The sequence below is a fragment of the Dioscorea cayenensis genome, chromosome 11 (assembly GCF_009730915.1).
Source record: "Dioscorea cayenensis subsp. rotundata cultivar TDr96_F1 chromosome 11, TDr96_F1_v2_PseudoChromosome.rev07_lg8_w22 25.fasta, whole genome shotgun sequence".
Classification (NCBI taxonomy): Eukaryota; Viridiplantae; Streptophyta; class Magnoliopsida; order Dioscoreales; family Dioscoreaceae; genus Dioscorea; species Dioscorea cayenensis.
The window spans coordinates 11,622,399-11,629,821 of NC_052481.1; the positions used below are offsets into that span (position 1 = coordinate 11,622,399).

Genomic DNA, 7,423 nt, shown 5'->3' on the forward strand with positions numbered 1-7,423 from the left:
CTGGTTTCTCATTTTTTCAATAATAATAATAATAATAATAACAATAATAATTATGGTGTTTGTTTATTATATATCTTCAATATATAGCATATTTTTATTTTTATAAAAAACTGTAGATTTCCTTTTAATGGCAGCTATTACTGTCACGACCCGAACCCGGCTCACCAGGCCCGGTGCGCAGACAAACGGCTGCAGACCCACAAGGCGTGAGCCCCATAGGCCTGCAAGGCCTCAAAATCTGATTCAGGACTGGCAAAACTATAATAACCCAACTGAGTTACAAGATTACAAACTCTACAAAGTACACAATACTTGGATATAGAAGTCCAAAATACAAAATACAGGGATACACAATAACAAGAACTTAACATTTACAATAGGATAAGACAACAACTACAGACAATCTCTCAAGATCCACGCCGATCTATCACTTTTGATCTGAAAAGGATTTAAAGAAAATCCATGAGCTCACTAGCCCAGTAAGTAATCCAGAAATAGTTTTAAAACAACAGACTTTACGAATCTCGATTTCAGATATTAAGAATAATTCAAAGTTTAAACATAGTTTAAACAAATACAAAATAAATGGTTCAACAGAGGTATAGTTCTCAAGTAGTAACGCTATTCAAGATAACCAAAATCAAAAGAATACCGGGTTTCTGAACTGCGAATAATTATTCGCCAGAAATGAGCATAGGTCTTCAAAACATAATTTAAACAAAACAAAATACAAAGTGAAATATTCTAATAAAGAATATTTACAAATATGATTATTCGGAATTCAAAACCCGAAAATACGATATCAAAAAAATACGAGAAAATTTCAAAGGCGGGACAAATATTTGTGTTTTTTTGCGAAATTCAAAAATCAAAAGGGCAAACCCAAAAAAATAACAAATTCAAGAGTATGTCTCCAAATTCACTCGTAAGTGCCAAAGGTCATTTGTTTATCCTCGGTGACGGATCCGAGCCAAAAATAATGAGATATCATTTATTTACCCTCGGTGACCCGAGATTGAATACCGGTGGCCGTTGATTATTTCACCGAACGGACACGGTGCTGAAACTCGAGTCTCACTTTCCCAAAAATTACTTATCGACAAGGTCAGGGTTTAACCCCCCACTGATAGGGTTGCATATCGCTCATTTGGAGACCAAAGCATTCAAACAAAAACTCAAGGTTGAAATGCAGAATATTCATGAATTTTTCCAAATATTCAAACAAACGAAATATACAATTTCATAATCCCAATTTAGGAAAAAAATAACTGAAAAATACAGAAATTACTTACAAAAATTAAATAAATAATTTCCCAAATCATTACTAAAAAAACTAATCACTATGCACATTTATATCTCACAAGCTCGCATAACAATACTTCTAATATGTCTCATTTCAAAATGCATAACTCCCAGAATTTAACATCAGATGCAAAGATATTTTGTAGTAAGTAACTTAGGAAAATTCTGAACCTTTTCCTTGTTTAATACTTGACCCAATTTTAGTCTCCAAGAATGAGAAAGATCATGTTAAGTCTGAAGATTCTGCATATAGATGTCATCATGTGCAAGTCTTTTTTAATGGGTCATAACTCATAATCTATAAATCCAATAAACATGAAATTTTTGCAAATTGAAGGTCATGGTAATAAGGAATATTTTTCCATTCTGAACACTTTTGCCTAATTTTTACATATTAAATCCGAAATTGGCCTCTAAATCTGCATGTCTACACAATAATACCTCCAAGACATGTCAACTATAATTGATCATATCTTATAGAATATATATCCAATAAATATGAAATTTGGCAGGTAGATAGATCAAAGAAATCATTACAACTTTTCAATTTTTAATCATCTGGAAATTGTGCTTCTATGACCTCCGAATTTAGGCCCCAATTCCCATTCAACTCATTATCATAACTTAAAAATTCATTCTATCAATTTCATGCATGAACATAGAATGTCGAAGTCTCAAATCTGTAATAATCCAGCCCAATAAACCTTGAAATATTGACTCTAAACCACCAAATCATTTAATTTATTTCCCAAGTGCTAACCTCACAATTTTAGTAAGGATACCATCAAGGAAAAGCTATGATCTCCAAACTAGACAGTAAGTTAAAACCTGACATTCAAGACTCAACCTTGCCTCAGAGTTATAGTACAACATTTCTCTTGATGTATTCACATCTAACATTCACCCCCATTAACATTTTCTCTAAACACATATATGCCCAACAGAACTGTACATCGTCTCAATATTATCAATAATTAGCATACACTCTTTAAAACATAAAAGCATCGACTATATATTAACTCAAGAGCTTTGATCTTATCCTCATACCATAATGTGATCGTAAGCCCATCGTATACGAACAAATAGATAAATAAGGAACTGGTTACAACCAAATATTCTAATATATATGATGCGTTAACATTTCAAGATAAGTAGTAGTCATTCAAAAAAAAACATACCAAAACATAAATACTAAGTCTATAGCTAATTAAGGCCACAAATCAGAAATACATGAAAATACCTATTCGACAATAAATAATTTTATGATTAATAACAATAAACAGGAATATCATAATAAAATAATAGATAATAATTTTGGCAAGAAAAAGAAATTCTTCCAATAATGAAAACATGAGTTCTCGGGGATTACTTACCTAAAAGAGAATCCTTCAACTTCTAAGACTCAGATCGACACTAAAAGCAACTTCTTGGGGTGCGTGAGAATGGCTTTGACATGCTATATGTTGGGGTATTAGAAGTTATCCAACAAGAGAGTGGTGTTAGCAAGAGGAACAGAGACAAACCTAACACCACCAACATACTCAACAAGACTAATGGCTTCCTTCACAGTATTAATCTCATGAGGCGGATCAAGAATAGTGTACTTAAATCACAAGGAAAAACATGAGCTATAGCTCTTGCCATAGTTCCAGTCCCTCCACCAACTTTAACGAATGACTTCAACCCATAAAACACATCCCTTAAAGTCACAATGACAACATCATCAACAAGCACCGAATCACTAGTCATACCATCATTGAACATCTTGTTAAACTCCAACTTCTCATCAGCCACAACCCCCAACCGATTGCCAAAAATAAAACACAAAAGGAGTCTCCTTTGAGCTCCTCAACCATGGACTCAGGACATGTGAAGAGCCACGCATGATTGGTTTGGCATGAGTAGATGCTTTGTGGCTCTGGAAGGATCTTGCTTTTTGGCGAAAAAAACACTAAGCAAACTAGTGTGATCATGAAGAGACCAAAAGCTTCAACCTTTGATGGTGAGATAGAGAGAGAGTAGAAGAAAGCTCAATGAGCTCCATCTCGACCTTTTTTTCTTGAAGGTTTCTAGAGAGAGAAAGTGAGAACTAGATGGCTACCAAATAATGTGAACAAGATTCTCTCGGTTTTCAAGGTTTGCATGGAACGAGGTCAAGAATCCCGGCTTGAAAGGTCTTTACAAATGAATGGAAACAAGGCTGGGGCCCACAATTACAATGTTACATGTTCATTTAGCCCCATGTTTAGAGATAAGATTTGCTGCTGAAATTGAATTTGTAATTCAAGCTTTCAAATAACATAATAAAGAACATCTATGAATGGGAACTCATGCTACATCATGAAAGACTACTGTAATTAAAAGTTCGCAACAACATTGAAATATCATTAGGGAAAAGAATAAATCAGTGGTAAGGAATTTTTCCTTGTCATCGTCCTAGCTTTCAATGTACTTTTTTGAACTCTATTTCATTTTTCACCTTTATCGAGAAAAAGAAAAAAAAATGTGGGCACCATCTGCATAATATTTTGTAATGCACAATGACTTTCTTTATGATGTTGCTTGTTTCTAATGTTGCTCTCTTTGCTGTTGGATTACATGATGCTTTATCTTGTAAATGCAATACTCGTAACTGAAACCTTAAGATAAATATTATATGGCAATATTGTCCAATAATTACAAGTCTAGTTGACGGCATGTACCACTTGTTGAGTCATGCCTTTTGAGTGAGTCACATCTTCCGACAGATGGGTGGATGGCCAAAACCAGAGCTTGACCGAAAATCTTCATGATGGCAATGCCCTTCATGCATTACTTCAACTAATCAAAATAATTAGTAATTCTCTCCAGGTTGATGTAACACCAGATGGTGGTTGAACAATAGCAACTAAACCAACCATAATAAACTATCCTGACATGGAGAAAACAACATATCAAGCCAGTTTAAGTAGCTTTTCAAGGAAGTCAAAACGGCCATCAAAATTGTGAGAATACAACATGTGAAAATCATAAATGCTTTCGTTATATATATATTTTTAAAAAAAAGATAAATCACTAATTTATTAAACAGATATTCTCATTATATTCAAGATGTTATCAATGTACATAGATCACACTACAAGAAAAACAAGAATTTGGCACAATAGATTTGGCACGGATTTTGGCAAAAAGACCGTGACAAATTGATTTTAGGAACAGTTTTTTGGTACTACTTTTGGCACAGTTTTGTTTTGTCACGGTTTTAGGCACGGTATTTTGTCACTATTTTGGCACAGTTTTATTTGTCATATTTTTTGGCACGGTGTTTGGTCACATTTTTTTGGCACGGTTGTGTTTTGGCACGGTTTTATGTTGTCACGGTATTTGTTACGGTTTATTTGGTATCATTTTTGGCACGGTTTATGTTGTAACAATTTTTGGCACGATTTATTTGGGACCTTTGTTGGTACGGTTTTGTTTTGTCATGGTTTTTAGCAATGTTTTTTTTGTCACGGTTTTTAGCATGGTTTGTTTTGTCACAGTTTTTAGCAAGGTTTGTTTGGCATTGTTTTTGGAATGGTTTTGCTTTGTCACGGTTTATACAGTCAATTTTGACATGGTTTTAGCACAAAGACAATTTTTGTCACATTTTTTGTCATGATTTTTGGCACAATTTTAAATATAATATAGTTGCTGCCACATTTTTTGTCACTTTTTTAGGCACAGTTTCAAATTTAGTAAGGATATTGGCATGGTTTTTGTCAAAAAATTTGGAACAGTTTTCTTTAAAAAATTTATAAATGGATTTATTTAATAATAAAACCTTTATTTAATTTCATCAAAATATATATTGCAATATTTGTAAAATAAGCAAAATTGTTATTACAATCATAGCATGAGAATAATAAGGTCCAATCTACATAAATCCACAAAACTCTAAACATAAATCATGTATATTATCAAAAATCCTACACATCATCCTCCATGTCTTCAAGAGAATTATTGGTAGATGGAGAAATATGAACTCTATTTGGCATTGGAGAGTGCTCATCGGCATGTGTCTGTGATTCTCCTGTCGGTGGTCGAGAAGCATGTGGCATACGAGCAAAAATAGACATGCTAGAAAGGTCAATACCTTGGCCACGAAGTGCGGCAAGCAATGATGATTCAAATAACTCGCGATGAGTTGACTCAGCTTATATCCGATCATCAGCCTTAGCACAAGCCTTGGCAAGCTCTTCCTCCAATTCCTTAACTCTATTGTGAAGTTGTTCATTTGATTCAAAAGATCCCAAGCGTGGCTTGTAAGTGGATGAAGACATCTGCCTAACAATATTACCTTTTCCTATCACTTTGTTACGACTTCCAATGGCTACCTCATCCCATAATTTGTCTTGGTTAATAGAATTCTCATCCACCCCTTGACTGTATTTATCTACTAGTGCATTGTCAAATTCCTCCTTCATCCATTAAAAAATAAACATATTATTAAATGATAGTGAGTAAATTGACTAATTAATTGAGTTTATAAAACCAATTCTCAAATATTAAATAAAACTAGATAAATTTTAAAGGTTTTCATGCATTAGCTGACTTTCCTAGGTTTTCATGCCATTAATGTCCATTGAACAGACCTTTCCTCAAAAACCACTCTCATTAATAACATAAATTTAATCAATGACTTTCTTTACATAGAACATGAAATGCATTCCCATAATTGAAAGTAGTATAATATTTGGACTAATTAAATAAATAAATAAATAAAAACAAATGAGATAACGAACACAAGTGGCATCTAAATTTAATATGCATTCTATGGCATCTAAAAGAATGTATAACAAATCATAAATTGGATAATTGGCTGCTGCTGCAAGACAAGGCTAACATTGCCACAATTAATTAATGCATCTAAAAAATCAAGTTGCAGATTGGTTGATGAGTTGCATATGAGTCTAAAAAATCAGGTTGTGTATAAGTCAACAACCTCTTAGGCTAGTTGCACTCAGTTTCTTGTGCAAGGTATTCATTTCAGTTAGGACTCAAGGTCAAATCTAGGACTCACATATCATCAAGGTAAAGTATTAACTTCATATTTATACATGTGATTGGTTTTTTTAAAATGGGATATGTTTGTCTCATATTTATTAAAAAAAATTATTGACAAACAACATGTAGGATTTCGAATTCTCATAGATAGAAATGAATGCACCAATTACTTTATAATACAAGTATTCATAATTTTTTATATAATTATATTATTTTTTAAAATATTAATAAATACTCAAAAATAAAAATTAATTGAAATAAAAAAATACCAATGGTATCATCTTAAATCTCAACGATACGCCGCGCACATCCAATGCTATCCAATCTAAGTGCTATTCCAAAAATTTGGGAGAAGTGAGCTAAAATGAGGAGTAGGCGAAATGACACTTTCAGAAGTGGGAGAAGTAATATCACTTCTAGTACTTTTGGTGTTCATTTGTTAAAACGTGAGACTATAACATAAAAATTTTTGTGTTAGATGAAGTTCTATGAGTTCAAAAAAGACTTTTTAAGTGAGAGAAAACAAGTTTTTATAGATTGGCTTCCCCCTCACTTCAGTAAAAAAAATACTGAAGTGAGTTAGTTCAAAACTCATTTCATTCACAAGTGGGGGAAATGATAGCACAAATGAACATCCGAAATAAGGAAAGCCAGACTATCCCCCTCTTCCCTCCAGTTCCCTTGAAATGAGCACATCTTTTCTCTCTCATTCATTTTCAAAACCCTGAACTCATTCTAGGCTTTTTTAAACGGGACCTAGGGTTTCAACTCTCCTCTTCTTCCTCCCCCTCCTCCATTGAAGCCATGGCGAAGCCCGGCCAAGCACGGTGCTGTTCGGATTCTTGATCCCACTCAAGTTCGGTGTTGTGGTCATCCTCAGACTCGGGTTCCCGTTCCCGCTCACTTTCACGGTCTCGCTCTCGGTCTAGATCTAGGTCTTTCTCATCTTCATCCTTGAAATTGCACAATGTGAGCACTGGAAGCTGTTCCCCACTTTGAAAGAGGGGATCCCTTACCCCGCCTGCTAGGAAGTCCTCTCCACCTCCCAAGGAATCATTACCGCCTCTAGGAACGTCATCTCTAGCATGGAGTCGTC

The 7,423-nt window shown here is 34.1% G+C and overlaps 1 long non-coding RNA gene across 1 annotated transcript; it reads right to left on the reverse strand.

Moving 5' to 3' along the window:
- Window positions 1-250: 250 nt before the first annotated feature.
- Window positions 251-2,706, reverse strand: LOC120271500. Its single transcript, XR_005540046.1, has 2 exons — window positions 2,676-2,706; window positions 251-438 (listed from the first exon to the last, which is right to left on the reverse strand). It is a non-coding gene; the product is annotated as an uncharacterized LOC120271500 (long non-coding RNA).
- Between the last annotated feature and the right edge of the window lie 4,717 nt (window positions 2,707-7,423).